This window comes from Elephas maximus, chromosome 3 (genome assembly GCF_024166365.1).
Source record: "Elephas maximus indicus isolate mEleMax1 chromosome 3, mEleMax1 primary haplotype, whole genome shotgun sequence".
Lineage (NCBI taxonomy): Eukaryota > Metazoa > Chordata > Mammalia > Proboscidea > Elephantidae > Elephas > Elephas maximus.
Window position 1 is genome coordinate 85,745,240 of NC_064821.1, and position 16,100 is coordinate 85,761,339.

At 52.1% G+C, this 16,100-nt stretch overlaps 1 protein-coding gene across 5 annotated transcripts in view; it reads left to right on the forward strand.

The window, feature by feature from the left end:
• The first annotated feature begins 602 nt into the window (after window positions 1-602).
• Window positions 603-16,100, forward strand: part of PTPRF (protein tyrosine phosphatase receptor type F) — a 94,741-nt gene continuing 79,243 nt past the window's right edge. For 4 of the 5 annotated variants that reach the window (XM_049879037.1, XM_049879034.1, XM_049879036.1 and 1 more), the window contains exons 1-2: window positions 603-803; window positions 8,863-8,942. The gene's annotated coding sequence lies outside the window, so the exon portion shown is untranslated. Of the gene's footprint in view, window positions 804-1,322; window positions 1,403-8,862; window positions 8,943-16,100 lie in introns of those variants that run through there. The other variant, XM_049879035.1, reaches the window with a different exon arrangement.

Sequence of the window (16,100 nt, forward strand, 5' to 3'; positions counted from 1 at the left end):
GGGGTTCAGAAGTTTGAGTACTGGGGTCCGCTTCAAGGTAGCTATTGGACTTTAGGGTCCATATAGAAACTGGGGGATCAGTATTGGCACTCGGGTCCATTTAAGCGCCAGGGTTGGTGCTCACATCAAGCTTAAAGGTAGGTAGAGATAATAAAAGGGTAAGTTTAGGGTCAGAACTGTTATTTGGGATCAGTGTAGCAGTACAGATAAAAATTATTACTTGTGCCAATTTCAGGGAAGATTTATGGGTTCGGACTCAATATTGGCTTTGGGGGTCAGTGTGAGCTCAGCAACCAGTTCTGATCCGCATGAGAAGGAAATAGGGTGCGAGAGTAGTATCAGGTTCATGTTAGAGTTGGGAGCTACTAGAAGGATCTGGATTTACTATTGGACTTTGGGTCGGTCCATGCTTATTGATGGGGTTCAAGCTCAATATTGGGGTTCCAGTCGATTCAGACTCGGGATTGGGTTGTGGCCTCGCCGGGCCTGCCTACATGGCTCCGCGGCTCTACGAGCAAGAGTGCACAAGGGGAGGGGCGGCGCCGGGGGCGCGCACGGCAGGGGCAGGGGCGCGGGCGCGGGCGCGAGCGGGGGCGCGCGGCTGGAGCTGGAGCGGGAGCGGCAAGAGCGGCGGCGGCGGCAGAGGCGGCGGCTCCAGCTCCGGCTCCGGCTGGGGATCCGGCTCTAGCTCGGGTGGCGGTGGCGGGAGCGGGACTCGGTGGTGGCGGCGGCGGAAGAGGAGCAGGAGCAGCGGCCCCAGAGGCCTGGGGGGGACATGCAGACCGACGGCCCCTGGATAGGCGGTGAGTGACCCCCAGCCCCGGTTCCAGTCCCCTCCGTGTCTGTTCCTTCCCCACTGCCCCTGCCCCCCCCCGCGACCACCAAGCGGAGCTGGGGGCAGTCCCGGGGGGCTGGGGGTGCCGCTGAGGCCGGGCCGCGCCCCCACCTGCCGCGCCCGCAGCCGCGGCTAAGCCCCCCTCCGCCCCAGCCCAGCCCGGCGGCTCCTCCCCGCGCTCACCCCGCGGCAGACGCGCCCTCCCACCGCCGCCGGCTCGCTTGCTTTTCGCCGTCCCTGGCCGCCCCCCACCCCACCGCACCTGAGCCGCAGTCCGCGCCCCCCCAGTGCAAAGTTTCCTTGTGCATTTTTGCTCCCGCTCGTCGGTCCCGCTTCGTTCCCACACCCCTCACCAGCACGGACGCGCTCCGGGGGCGGCCCTCAACCTCCCACTGCCTCCCAGCTCCGGGCGGGTCCAGGCCGCGCCCCCGCCCCCGCCGCACAGGCGCCCCCTCCCAGCCGGCAGGGGATCCGCAGCCGACGCGCTCCCGTCTCGCGTGCAGCCCCGACGCACGTGCGGTCCCGGGGTGAGCCGGGCGCGAGTTTGGAATCCCCCCCCCATCAAACGTGAGCGCGGGCTGGGGAGGGGCCGGGACGGACTGTAAGCCACCCCCTCCCCCGGGTGCTACGCCCTGAAGGCCCTGGAGCTGCGTATCCTGGGAGGACGTGTCCACTCGGACCCGCTCCGGAAAGTTCACTCAGTCGCCGCCCCGCGTCGCGTCCCGTCCGGGTGTGCCCCGGTCCCTATCGCTGTGCCCTAGTCTCTCCTTCCCTACTTTATATTCTCTCTCGCTTTCCTTCTGTATCTCTGTCACTGCCTCTCGTCTAACCACCGCCCCCCCCCGCCCCATTCAATCTTAGGGTCTCCTCGGCTGTCTCTGTGCTTTCTCCCCGGGTCCCTGGGTTCTCCTTCCCCGGGTCTCTGCGCTCTCTTTCCCTGGGTGTCTGGGTTCTCCACCCCGGGTCTCTGTGCTCTCTCCCCGGGGCTCTGTGTGCTCTCTCCCCGGGGCTCTGTGTGCTCCCTTCCTGGGTCTCTCTCTTCCTCCGAGTCTGTGAGCTCTCTCTCCCTGGGTCTCTCTGTGTCCTCTTATCCCTCCTGTGTGCTCTCTCCCCCATTTCTCTCTCTCCCTCCCCCCCTCCCCGTGCCTCTCCTGTGTATCTCTTTGGTTTCTTGGTGTTCCTGTCTCCCACTGATCCGTGTCTCTGCACCCCACCCTCTGCTAGGCCCCCTCCTCCATTTCTCAGGAATGTTGCCCCTCTGGTTCTTCCACCCTGTGTGGGGGAGGGGCTTGCCTGTCTCCCTGTCCTCGGCACCCCCAACCAGGGCCCCTGAGTTGGAGCAGGTTGGGGGGTGGGGAGCACTGTACCTGCCTGTGGGGAAATGGGAGGGAGTTTGCGAGGGTGAGTGAGGGGATTCTCTGGATTCCCTGGTGTGGGGGTGGGGGGGCAGCAGGGCAGCCTCTGGGAGGCCAGATTGCTTGCTCCGTGTTGGCGATGGAGGTTCCACTTTGGCTTCAGAAGAACAAGGGCAGGGGTCTAGAGTGACCTGGTGTGTTGGGTCTGGCCAGGGAATCCAGGGACGGGCATTGGTGTGGGAGGTCTGAAAAAGGAGCTTGGGTGGTGATTCTAGGGGGATCCTCAGTGATGAGGGATCCCCGAGAAGGGGCGGGATCCAGAGGGTGGTTCTAACGGGAAGTCAGGGAATTCTGGGCTTGGCTTCTTATTCACTCTTGCTTCAGGGAGCAAGAAAATCCCTGTTTCTTTCTGATTATGTGAAGAAGCTTTAGGGCCTGAAGTAGAAGCAGGTGTAACCCCCCAAGTGGAGCCCCCCACATCCTCAGCCTTGGGCCCAGGCCGTACTCACACACCCCACGTCCACTTGCCTTTTTGTCCTGCTCTTGCACACTGGGCTCACATGCCAGCCAGTGTGCAGAAATCTAGGCTTGCACACCCATTCACCACTTCTGCATGCTTGCTTGCGGGTTCACAGCACACCTGTGCACATCCTGGGGAAGGGGCGTGTGCATACTCCCACAGGCTTGCTCATTCTTTTGTATGTACTTTCTTGCACATTTCTTGCTTGATCAGTTTCCCCCTTATCATTTGAAGTAAGTACAATTTTGGTTTTTTTTCCACTTGCTCTTCCTTTTCGCTCTTCCTGTCCTTTAACAAGGAAATCCTTTTAACGTTTCCTCCCATCCTCCTGCAGCTAATGACCGCCCCTCTGTCCAGCATTGTGCACGCTGTGAGGGTGGGCACGGTGTGTAGAGTTCCAAGGGATGTGGGTGAAGCAGTGTAGGAGGGCCTGCAGCAAGGGCAGATGAAATTTTTTTCTTGGGATTTGTATTAATATGCAAGAAAATACTGGCCCTGGCAATTTGTGCCAGGTTGTGGACCAACGGTCAGGTGGAAGTAGGACCTAGACTTGTTGACATAGAGGCTGTAACACACTCGAGTTCCTCCACTTGCTAGCTTGAGATCTCAAGGAAGTACCTTCATTCCTGAGTTTCAGTTTCACCCCCTATAAAATGGGGCAGCTAATCCAACCGTTGTGAGAATACAGAGGGAACCGTGTGGCATTGCTTCATCAGCAGTGACAGGCTTTCCATGTGACTGACTCTGATGCGTGCCTGGCCCAAGCGTGCACCTAGGGCCTTGCCCTCAAGAAGCTCGAAGTCCCAGGCAGAGCAGATCACATCATGGGGACGCAGAGCAATTCAGTGACCTCAGATTGATTGCTGACTGTGAGCTCTGACACTGAGCAGGCTAGGCACTTCCAGACAGGCTGCCTTGCTTCCTGTGGGACTAACTGCCATGTAGAAGAGGCAGCCCTACCACTTAGGAGCTGCTGAGGTTGAGGCATCAGTTAAAACAGCTGCAGTTCTGAACTGAGCAGGTTGGGGAAGGTCAGCATGAGGCAGGGGTAGTTCAGGGTGAGATGAGTCCAAGGAGGGGCTCTTTGAACTGTTTTTTTTTTTTATTTTTATTTTTATTGTGCTTTAAGTGAGTTTACCAATCAAGTCAGTCTCTCATACAAAAATTTATACACATCTTGCTATATACTCCTGGTTGCTCTCCCCCTAATGAGACAGCACACTCCTTCCCTCCACTCTCTATTTTCATGTCTGATCTGGGTTTTGAGGTATGAGTAGGATTTTGTCAGTTGAAGAAGAAAGAACACTCCAGGCAGAGAAAACGGTATGAGTAAAGACTCAGAAATCCACAAAGGGCCTTTAATGTTAAATACTGTGACTTTACTCTGCGAACAGAGGGGGGAGAAACGGAAGGTGTTCAAAGCTCGGGTGGAGGGCGTAGTGTGCTGTGGTCCGATTTATGTTTCCAGAAGGCGACTCTGTGGCTATAGGAAGCTTAGTGAGGAGGTCAGGTGATTCAGGTGAGAGATGATGGTGGCTTGGTTAGGGTGCACATTTGTCAGGACAGGATGGTTTACTGGAGGTGGGGGTGAGGGAGAAGAAGGAATCTGGGTTCCTGGGAGCAACTGGGTAGGGCCTTCACTGAGCTAGGGGCTTGGGAAAGTAGAGGCAGATTTGGGGGGCAGATAGTGAGCTCATGGTTAGACATGTTGCCTTTGAGGTCCTTGGGACATCTGAGATTCGGTAGGGGAGGAATCTGTAGGAAGGGGTTGGATGTGAGAGTCCAGAGCTTGGGATAGAAGAGTGGGCTGGAGAAAGAGCCAGGAATTGTAGGAGAGCGTGTAGGGCTGTGCTTCCCAAGAGAAGACAGCAGCAAACCATGGTGAAGAGCTTAGGCTCTGGTTCCAAATTGCTAGGGTTTGACCCCTGGCTGTGCCACTGACCACGAGTGTGACCTTGAGAAAGTTGTTGAACATGTCTGAAACGGTTTGCTCGTTTGTTAAATGGGTATAATAGATGTCCATGCTTCTTTTATAAGGTTGTTTTAAGGATTAAAGCATATAGAACTGGACTTGACATCTAGTAAAAACCAAAAACCCGTTGACGCCCAGTCAATTCCAATTCATAGCGACCTTGTAGGACACAGTAGAACTGCCCCATAGGGTTTCCAAGGCTGTAAATCTTTACGGAAGCCAACTGCCACATCTTTCTCCCACTGAGTGGCTGGTGGGTTCAAACCACTGACCTTTCTGTTAGTGCTTAACCACTGTACTACCAGAGCTCTTCTGGCATCTAGTAAGTACTATTATCTACATAAATGTTAGCATTTGTTATTGTAACCATCCTCAACGAGAGTGGGACAAACCATAACCTGGGGTTGCTTTTAAAATCTACAGACTGCTAAGGATAGGGGATCTGCTCACCTAAAGTAGTTTTAATTCTGAACTGAGGTTAGCAGGTTGGGGGAACTTACCAGTCCCCAGCCCTCCTCGATGGGGTTGTATTGTTGCCCAGGTGTATTTTTGGCCTTCAGGTAGGCTGGCATGAGGAGACTATAAGATGAAGCCTGGGGAAGAGACCCCACGTTGGGTGTGGATAGACGGGGATTCTGAGATGGGGCAGCTTCAGGGTGTTCAGCTTCTGGAGCTGCCCCTGGTGCAGAAATAGGGGCTGCCTAGGGCTGTCTTTGCCTCTCTAGATTTCAAGTTGCTCCGGTCCCCCTGCAGAGAGGTTTCTGACTGGGCAGATGACAGCCTGCTGAGGGTCTTCTTATCTGACCTGGGTTGTGGCTGCCAACCTCCCCCCTTTTGAGGCTTTCTGGGTACTAACCAATGTGTGATTCCTAACTGGCATCTGCTACTGGTGAGGTTCCTTTCTGAGCAGCTTTCTAGTTGGTTTTTGAGGCAGTGCTGGCACCTCAGGGGGCATACTCGGCAGTCCTGATTGTTCAGTCCCAGTGCAAGTCTACAGCAGTTCTGGGGACCGTGATTGGCGTATCCGAGGGGTAATTCCAACTGCCTATCTAGGTCGTTTTCATGCCAGTTTGACCCTGGACTAGTGTGCAGTTCCAGGTGCTATTTCAGGCCATTCTAGAATCCTGTCCTGGGGCTGGTCTCCGTGCCTCAGGGTTTTTCCAAGTGCTAGATCCTGTGCCTATTTTGTCTGTTCTCAGACCCCACCTGAGGGCCATTTTGAGCGTGCACCTCTTTTCAGATGTGGCTCCTGCTCAATTTAGGGCCTGTGTCACTGCCCAGGCACAAGGCCCAGTGTTCCCAATATGGCCTTGGGTGTGGCTATGCCAGGCTAGCTTGGGGGACCCTCACTGTTCTCCACCTTGGACTCTGCCCCTCTGCCCAGGGTCCCTATGCAGCGGTGGAACCAACTACCTCACATCTGGCGCTGTGAGGCCCTCAGCGGGTTATCTCCAGGCAAATGGGCCTTTGAGTTTGGGATCCGCCCAGCAGCCTGTGTGCTACTCGCGGGGAACTTTGTGGAGGAACTTAGTACTCTGGGAGAGGGAAGCTGTGCCCATCCCAAGACCCAAGGCTGTTGATTCTGGGGGCGGGGGGCGGAGCGGGGAGCATAGTGGAGGCAGGAGAGGGTATGAGCTACAGGATCAGTAAGGATGGTCCTGGTTTGGTGAGGCCCATTTTGGGTCAGCTGGGGTGGGCCTTTGGTCAGTGAGGACTTCCTCCATGTTGGCAAAGGGCTCAGTCTCACGTGAGGGTGATTCCTAGGTCAGGGAGGCTGGTCTTCATGTTGGTAAAGAGGGTTGGTCTCAAGTGGGTGAGGACACTCCTTGACCCCCATGACCACTGTGTTTCCCTCAGCCTTATTTCTGTGTGTCGGTGTCTGTGGGAGTCAAGGTTGGCAGAGCTGTGCGGGGCAGGGACTGATGTGTGTGTAGGGACATCAGGCTGAGGAGAAACCCGCTGTGAGGTACAGACTGAGTTAAGTGGGCACCAACAGTGCCAGGTAGCTGAGCTGTGGTGAGATGGTGATGAGATGGTGTGGGTGTGTCCAACCCCTGCCCCCACCCAGGACGGTGCCCATAATGGTGGGGGCTTGGTAATGGTTCTAGAAGGAAGGGGCTGGTCTGTGTTGCTGTGTATGTGCCAGTGGAGGAGGCATCCAGGGGCACACCTTCATTTTACAAATTATAGAGAAGCAGAGTGTCAAAAATAAATATTGCTTCTGAAACTTCTTTGAAGGCTGGCGTGTATGCACATGTATGTTCTTCCAGGCCAGGTGGTTTTCTGTGAGCTGATTCATTCATTCATTCATCCACTCATTCATCATATGTGGACTGAGCACCTACTATGTGCCAGGGTCTCTGCTGGGCCCTAAGGATGCGGAACTGAACCAGGTGACTCTACCAAGCTTACAATCAGGATGAGCACACGTGACTCATAACTGTATAAATAAATAAACAATCACACTTATGGTCACTGCAGCTCCAAGGAAAAGTACTCATTGCTATCAAGTGGCCTGGGGCGTCATGGAAGGCTTCCCTAAGAAAGTGCCATTGTGTGCAAGACCGAGGGGTAAGTTGGGGAGAGGAATATGAGTAGCCTGTTCCAGGCAGTGGCTATCCAGGCAGTGGCTACAGCATGGGCAAAGGCTGGGAGGCAGGAAGACACTTGGCACATTTGAGAATCAGAGAAGGAAGCTCTTGTGACTGGTGAGAGGAGCCACCTGATGGCAAGTGTGGCAGAAGAGTTGGGCGGGGCCAAATCTGCTGGACCTCAAGGGTTATGCTGAGGAGTTTGGACGCAGGTTCTGCTGTCGGGTCAGGGATTTGGTCTGTGTTGTTCGTGGCTATATGTGATGCCTGGAAGAACGTCTGGCACATAGTAGGTGCTCAAGGAGTGTCAAATAAATGAATTGGAGAGGTGGGCATTTTTACTCAATGAGGATCATCCTGCATGAACAGTTCTGTAATCTGCTTTTTTTCCTGCATAAAACAGCACATTTTGACTGTCTTTCTGTGTTGATACATACTCTACTGTGATTAAGTTTCTTTTTTAATTTTATTATGCTTTAGGTGAACGTTTATAGCACAAATTAGTTTCTCATTCAAAAATTTATACACAGATTGTTTCGTGACATTGGTTGCAATCCCTGCAATGTGTCAGCGTTCTCCCCTTTTCCACCCTGGATTCCCCGTGTCCATTCATTCAGTTTTACTGTCTCTTCCTGCCTTCTCATCTGCTATTGTTTGATTGAACTAAGAACCAAGTTCTTCATGTGTGTTACTGTTTGTTTTAGAGGCCTGTGTAATTTTTGGCTGAAAGGTGGACTTTGGGAGTGCTTCAGTTCTGAGGTAGCAGGGTGTCCAGGGGCCATAGTCTCAGGGGTTCCTCTAGACATTGTCAGACCAGTGAGTCTGGTGTTTTTTTTTGTGAATTTGAATTTTGTTCTATGTTTTTCTCCCACTCTGTCTGGGACCCTCTATTGTGATGCCTGTTGGAGTGGTGGGTGGTGGTAGCCAGGCACCATCTAGTTCTTTTGGGTTCAAGCTGGTGGAGGCTGTAGTTCATGTGGTCTGTTAGTCCTTTGGAGTAATATTTTCCTTATGTCTACGGTTTTCTTCATTCTCTTTTGCTCCAGATGGGGTGGGACCGTTAGATGTATCTTAGATGGTTGCTCGCAAGCTTCTGAAACCCCAGATGCTACTCACCAAAGGAGAATATAGAACATTTTCTTTATGAACTATGTTATGCCAGTTGACCTAGATGTCCCCCGAGACCATGGTCCCCAGCTCTCAGCCCCAGTAACTCCGTTCTTCAAGGTGTTGGATGTGTATAGGAAGCTCCTATGACTTTGTCTTGGTCAAGTTGTGCTGACTTCCCCTGTTGTGTTTTGTCTTCCTTCACCAAAGTTAACACTTTTCTACTAACTAGTGATTTCTCCTCCCCACTCCTCCCCTCCCTCGTAGCCATCAAAGATTGTTATTTTTTCTGTGTATAAACTTTTTCCTGAGTTTTTGTAATGGTGGTCACATATAATATTTGTCCTGTTGGGATTGATTTATTTCACTCAGCATAATCCCCTCCAGATTCATTCATGTTGTGAGATGTTTTGTGGATTCTGTGATGAAAAAAAAAAAAAATGAAGTTCTTGATATTTTCTCATTCTTTCCTCCTTCTCCAGGAAGCTGCGGAGGCCCCGGTGCCCTGCCCTGGGTGCTGATTGTGCACCAAGAGTGACTGGTGTGAGCAAGCAAAGACCTGGTGAGCGTGCCCCAAAGTGTAACTGGGGGTGGGGGCGCGGAGGGGTCTTGTGGGCCAGGCTCAGCAGCTTGGATTTTGACCCAGAGCTGGTGTAGAGCTGTGGAAGTGTTGTCAGTAAGGCTGTGACATGATCCCAAGTGCCTGTGATTGAGAGATGATGGAGGTCTGGACCAGGATGGTGGTGTGGAAGTGGAGGAAGAGAGAGGTAGTAGAAGGACCTGAGAGCTATTTAGGAAGTGGAGTAGAAAGGACATGGTAAAGGATTCAATGTGCGGCATGGGAGAGGGAAGGTGTCAGGATGGTGCCTGCAGTGGTTGATGGGGGTGGGTGATATTTCAGCTGCTGTAGGTGTGAAATAGGCTCCCAGGTGATATCCTGGCAGGGCTTCAAGCCAGTTCCTTCCAGTTGGATCGCTTGCTGAGAATTTGCATTTCTAACAATCTCCCAGGTGATGCTTGTGCTGCTGGTTAGGAACCAATTCTGAGAACCACTAGTGGAGCAGTGGTTCCTAAAATTTATACATAAGAATCACCTGGGGATCTTGTTAAACTGTAGATTCTGATTCAGTACATCTGGGGTTCCAGCCAGAACAAACCGGTTCAAAGCCCTGCATCCTGGGACTCCCAGGATCTGTGTGCTTTTCCATTCGCCGTGTTTTTGTATAAAAAGCTGTTCTTACTGACTGGGTGGTGGTAGAAGGAGCAGAGTGCTTACGGGAGATGAGGGTATATTCTTCCTTGTCTCTTTGAGATCCATTTTCCCTACATTTTTTCCTGCTAGAAGCTCAGAGTGGGTGGACTAGGGTTGCAGGGAATAGGTTGGAGAGTTAAGTTGGAGTCAGATCATGATAGGCCTTAGATGTCAGGCCAAGGACTCTAGACATTTTCCGAAAGATGATACGGAGCCATTGAAGATTCTTAAGCAGAGAAGCAACATCCATGTATTCGTCTATCCATTTGACCATCCATTCATGAAACATTACCCGAGTGCCTACTATGGGGTAAAGCAGCAAACAAAGCTTACTGGAGCGATGTGATCAAATGTGCGTTTTTGTAAGCTAAAAGGTGGCATTGGTTTGTGTAGGGCATGGGTTGGAAGGGAAGTGACCAGAGGTAGGAAGACCATGGAAGGGGCAGGAGGTGATGAGGTCTAACTGTAAGATGGTGGTAGTTGGGATGGAGGCAGGGGCAGGTTCAAAATTATTAACTAGTTGGATATGAGGGATGAGGAAAAGGGAGAATTCAAGGAGGACTGTCTGGCGTGGGCAACTAGGTAGATGGTGTGCTGTTACTGAGGTAGGGACTCTGTAGGAGGAGTGGGATTCGGGGAGGCTGAGCTCTGGCTTGGCTGTCCTGAGTGGAAGATTCAGTGAGCCTGTTAACCCTCTGTAAGCTCCTCGAAGGCAGAGCCCATGTCTGTCTTTTTTGTCACCCTTTCTCCTGGCACAGAGCCCAGCAGGTAGTAGGTACCACTGAACAGATTTGGGTGGATGACTAAATGGATGAGGCTGTGGAAGAGATAGGTCTGGCCTAGGCAGGGGAAGAAAGTGAGTGTGTACTGGGCACCTGCTGGATGCCAGGCCCTCTGCTTGGTGATACAGGCTTTGGGGTTATTTACTCAGAGGGTGCAGAAGGAAGGGCCATGTCATAGACTGGAAAGGTTGGATGGGGAGGGCAAGTGTCACAGTCATGTCCACATGGGGATACTGTGTGTCCCTTAACCTGTCCATCCTCAGATGATGGGTCTGACCTACGCAGGACCCAGTCTCACCAGAAAAGGGACCTGAACCCTCTGTCCCCTGGGGAGGCCGCGTGCTGATGACATGTCTAGAGGGAGGGGGGTGGGGTGTGCTATAGGTCCCAACTCCTGGAGGCAGGGCTGATGGTGGGAGAGGAGTGCTCTGAGATCCAGAGGCCCCGGAACCAGCTAATATAAGAATCAAGCCAGTACTATTCCTGAACATTTTGATTCTATAGAAAAAAATCCTGATCAAAAGAAGGAAAATGGAGAACAGAATTTCAAATTCTCTTGGAATACAGACTTTCTGGAGCCATGGAGGCTGAATGAACCCCTGAAACGATTGCCCTGAGGTCATCTTTAAACCTTAAACCAAAAATATTCCTTGATGTCTTCTTAAAACCAAAAAAAAAAAAAACAATAAAAAAAAAAAAATAGTTTAGCTTAATTAGTAAAAAATGTTTACCTTGAGCATAATGTTTTTTTAAAGAGCTATCTATGTGGGAACAAATTGATAACGGCAACTCAAAAGATTAGATAGGAATCTTAGGGGGCAGTGAGTTTATCTTAATGGCAGAGGAACAACTCAAAAGGAGGGTGAGAATGGTTGTACAACTTGAAGAATACGATCAATGTCACTGAATTTTACATGTAGAAATTGTTGAATTGGTTCAAGTTATTGTTCTGTGTATTCTCAACAACAACAAAATAAATAAAATTAAAAAAAAAAAAAAAAGTCAAGCCAGGTTGGGATCCCCTTGATCACAGGGCCTAAGGTATTCATAGGAGACTGGGTTCCGGAACAGGGGCCAGGTCAGGCCCTAGACTGAATTGGTGAAGGATCTCTTTGCCTCCACCAGAGTTTCTTGACATCAGCACTATTGACATTTTGGACTGGGTAATTCTTTGTTGTGGGGTTTGGCCTGTGTATTGTAGGATATCTAGCAACATCTCTGGTTTCTTCCCACTAAATACCAGTAAGGAGCTCTGGTGGCACAATGGTTAAGTGCTCGGCTGCTAACCCAAAGGTCGGTGGTTTGAACCCACCAGCTGTTCCACAGGAGAAAAGACCTGGTGATTTTCTCCTGTAAAGATCATAGCCTAGGAAACCCTATGGGGCAGTTCTACTCTGTCACATGGGGTCACTATGAGTCAGAATCTACTTGATGGCACACAACAGCAGATACCAGTAGCATCCTACCCCTGAGTTGTGACGATCAAAATGTCTCCAGATATTGCCTAAAGTCCCATGGGGGTAAAATTACCGCGGGCTGAGGACCACCGGTCTGCACCACCTCTTGCTGCCTTCATTATCTGTACAAATCTGGAGAAATGGAGAGGGACGATCAGAAAGGATTTCAGAGTGATGGGCCACTAGAGCTGAGTTCTGCAGAGTGAGTGGGTGGCTGGGGCAGGAGAAGGGCATCCTCTCCAGTAGAGAGAACAGCAAGTACAGAGGCCTGGAGGCAGCAGAGTTGGTGAGCATTAACCCAGGGGAGGCTGCACTCCACCGTAGGAAGTAGAGCTGGTGGTTTAGGGGTTGCTGCTGTAGGAAGGTCCTTCTGCTGGTCTTCTTTGGTCTTTTGCCCCAGGAGCTGGGCTTCTGCTGGGCCCTTTGCCACCACCCCCAGAGGTTGCAGGATCCTTCTTCTGCTGGGATTGTCCTCCTAATCTCCCCTTCCACTTCCAGGGGAGACAGAAGATGAGAGCTGCAAGGGGTGGGGGTGCAGTCTGGCTGGAGGGAGACCCAATGCCAGACGCAGGAGGGAGGGCCGTTTGTAGTTGTGCTCTCAGATTCTGACAAACTGGCTGGAGTAGGGAAGGCAGCCCCGGCCCCCTCCTGCTGGCTGCCTCCTTCCCTGGGGCAGGGGTCGTGGTAGAGACTGTGATTTATTCCCATCATAATCCGGTGGTTGGTTTGGTGAGAGTTGGAAACATGTTGGTTTTCCCTTCCCAAGTATAACAAGGCCTGCTTCCGCCTCCGCGGCCGCTGCTGCAGTGCCACGTGGTGAACTGTCCAGGACATGACAAAAGGGCTTGGTTAGCTGCCTGCCGGCCTGAAGATGAACAGCTCCTAGCTTGCCCTGCCCTCATGGCCTTCAGTGCCCATGCACTGGCCTCTCCTTGGCCCCCCGCTCTGTGGGGCCCTGGATACCACCTCATGCTGATGTCCATTTCTGGGCCCCAGCCTCCTGGGAATCAGGGTCCTGGCCTGGGGACGGGGGGCCAGGAGAAGGCTGTATGAACAGGTGGTATTTGGAGACTAATTAATATTTGTGAATAATAATGTGTGCCCAAGGGAAATAAATCAATCTGTGTTTGCATATTCATGAAGAGGACTTGGGAATGATCCCAGCTGTTCTCCAGCTGGGGAACCCCCACATCTTTGGCATCACACAGTCCCTCAGAGGCCCCCCATTGGTGCTGGCAGTGGTGGTTAGGGTGGGCCGCATGGAGGTGACAAGGTTTCTGGGTAGCATGCATTTTCCATGATGATTGTATGTGAATCCCAAGGCTTGGTGTAATGTAATGCCTGCTCCTTCGTTTTCCCTCAAAGCAGTAATCCCCAGACTCTTAGATTTCACAGGTCGGTACAATTTCCAGAAGTGCTTGGGGGCCAGACATGGGGTTGGCAGTTTTTTATTTTGCCAAGTAAGGACGTTATAAAAAATAACTGCTATCTGCTATCACCGTTATTTTATACAAGAAAGGACATTTTAACACCAAGGACAAAATTTGAGAATAAAGGACAGTTCTTCCCAAGAAAGGACAGTTGGCAGCTTTATCCCGACATAGCAAAGAAAAAGGATATATTAAAACGATTTTGAATGTAGAAAAATTGCACTCAATTATACTCTACAGTATCATACAGTATGTAATTGTTTTCCTGTCCAAGTATGTCAGTTTGGTAGAGTCCATGATCCACAGTGCAATTCCGGGGCGAGCTGGAGTGTCGAACTGTTCCAGGCCTTGTTTTTATTTCAGTCGTTGAAAGCCCAGGCTCACTCGGCTATGCTGGCGGTGGGGACGCTCTGCTCTTAACACTGTTGCACTCAATTCAGAAGGTTCTGGCAACCCCAGCAAGGCTAGCCATGGCTCCACCTCCCTGCTCTTCTCCCACCTTCTCCCCACAGGTGACCCTAAACACTCAGGCAGGGGGCAGGGCTGCGGTAGACCTGAGGCCAGGCCTGAGGATCCAGGGCTGCTCTGTGCTGGCCAGGGAGGCCCTCAAGCTGGGAGTGGCCTGACCTACCTGACAATCGTGACAGGCTCTGTGCCCAGGAGTCTTCGGGCAGGAGGCAGCCTGCTCACACCAGGAGCTGGTGAAGGAGAGGCCCCGGCTCAGGCTGCTGTGTGGTTGTCAGAATAGTTCCCTGAGAATGTGTCCATGTTTGTGTCCCTTGTTTCTCCCCATCTGTCTCTGTGCCCATGTCCCTGTGTCCATGGGCCACTGGGAAAACTCTGGGAAGGATGCGTTTGTTTTCAGCTTCTCCACCTTTGTCTGCCCTCCTTTCTGGATCTGAACAAGGTTTCCTGAGCATCCCAGAGCCAGATCACAGGGCAGACCCTGGAGTCCCCAAGTAAGGGCCACTTGTCTGTGTCACATTGGGGCTGAGAGGGGAAAGGACGTCTACAGAGGGGGGACTCCAATCAGGCTTATCTGATGCTCGTGGCTGGAGTCTCATCCAGTATCGCACCATGTAGACATGTGTTCTGGGAGTTTTACCCCCTTAGTGGCTATCCTGGGGAATCACACCCTTTTAATCCTGGTACCAGAGACTGACTGCCCCATAATGCCTAGAAGAGGGAGTTACACCCCTGTAATGTCCATATCAGGCACCTATATGCCCATGGTGTCTGTACTCACTGTCTGCACCCTGTGGTGTTTGTCCAAGGGAGGCACACAGCTATAATTACTATAACAAGGCAGCTACAGGAGGTTAAGCCTCTCTGGTAATCATACTGGGGAGTTACAACCCCATGATGACCGTGCTGTGCCCGTGTACCTCCATCCGCAACCCCCATGATGCTTGTGCTGGGGCGATGCCCCTGTCATGTCTGCACTGGGGAGTTAAAAAGACCAGTTGCTCTCAAGCTGGTTCTGACTCAAAGCAACCCCATGTGTGTCAGAGTAGAATTGCGCTCCAAAGGGTTTTCAGTGGCTGATTTTTTGGAATTGATCACTAGGCCTTTCATCCTAAGTGCCTCTGGGTAGACTCAAACCTCCACCTTGCAGTTAGCAGCGGAGCGTGTTAACCGTTTGTACCACCCAGGGACTCCTACTGGGGAGTCAGACACCTGTAATGTTTGCACCTGGGGGTTAAACCTCTGTGCATGTTCTACATCGTAGGGAGTTACACCCTGTGATGCCTATACTAGGCCACTCTACCCCTTGCCTTTTGGTGCAGCCCACCACTGAGTTATAAACCTGTGACATCGGTACCAGAGGCTACAGAATGGTTGTGTCAGGGGACTATAAACTGTAGAAACCTGGGCCAGGCACCTCACTACCTGATGCCGGCTAGGAGGCTGAATTCTGTTGTTGGGTGCAGCACCACAGTGCTAGGATGACCAAGCCCAGGCAGGGCCGTAGGATGTGAGGCCTCCATCTCTGTGTAGCTGTGCAGGGCATTCAGGTAGCTGGCTGTCTCCTGGTCTCAGCCACCTGAGCTCTGTGATCACTGAGTAGAACCGTAGGTATGGTGTAAATAGGGCTGGATGCCCATCATATCCCTTGACCTTTCTTGCTTTTGCTGCTCACTTCTTATCTCAGACTCTTGGGAAGGCCCAGGACAGGGGACATCTCCTACCCGTTTCTCTTTGTGTTCAGCCCCTGCCTCACTTTACAGTCCTACCTGTTTGTCCAGCACCGTTCTTCCCCTGCCTCTGACCGCATGACCTCTGACTGCCCCGCTTGAGACAGGGGTCCAAATTCCAGGAAGGACCAGAGCTAACTGTAAGCGCTGTCCTTTCATGTTCACCTGCCCTGTCACCTTGCAGATTCTCTCATCATCGTGAGGCCCTGAGGCATGGCCACTGTCACTTTCACACCCCCAATGCCGTGTATTCAGAGCATTAGTGAGGAACTTATGTACCACCCCTCCTGTAGTAAGGTGTGAGCAGAGCTGCTAGGCATTAGTACATGTCCCGTGAAGCCCCCTGGCTGGGGGACCTGCAGCAAGACCCTCCAGAGCTCACCACCGGGGTGGGAATGACAGCAGCATATCATACTAGATGGTATGGCCATGCTGCCACCAGGGGAGGCTTCACATAGGCGTTTGCAGGGTGGGGTGAACACACCAGGCAGAGGAGCCTCAGGAACAAAAGCCTGGAGGTGGTCAGCCCATCCCAATCACGGACATCCTGGGATGTTTGCCTCAGCCCAGATGCCAAGTGAGCGAGCGGCTTCTGCAGTTTGTG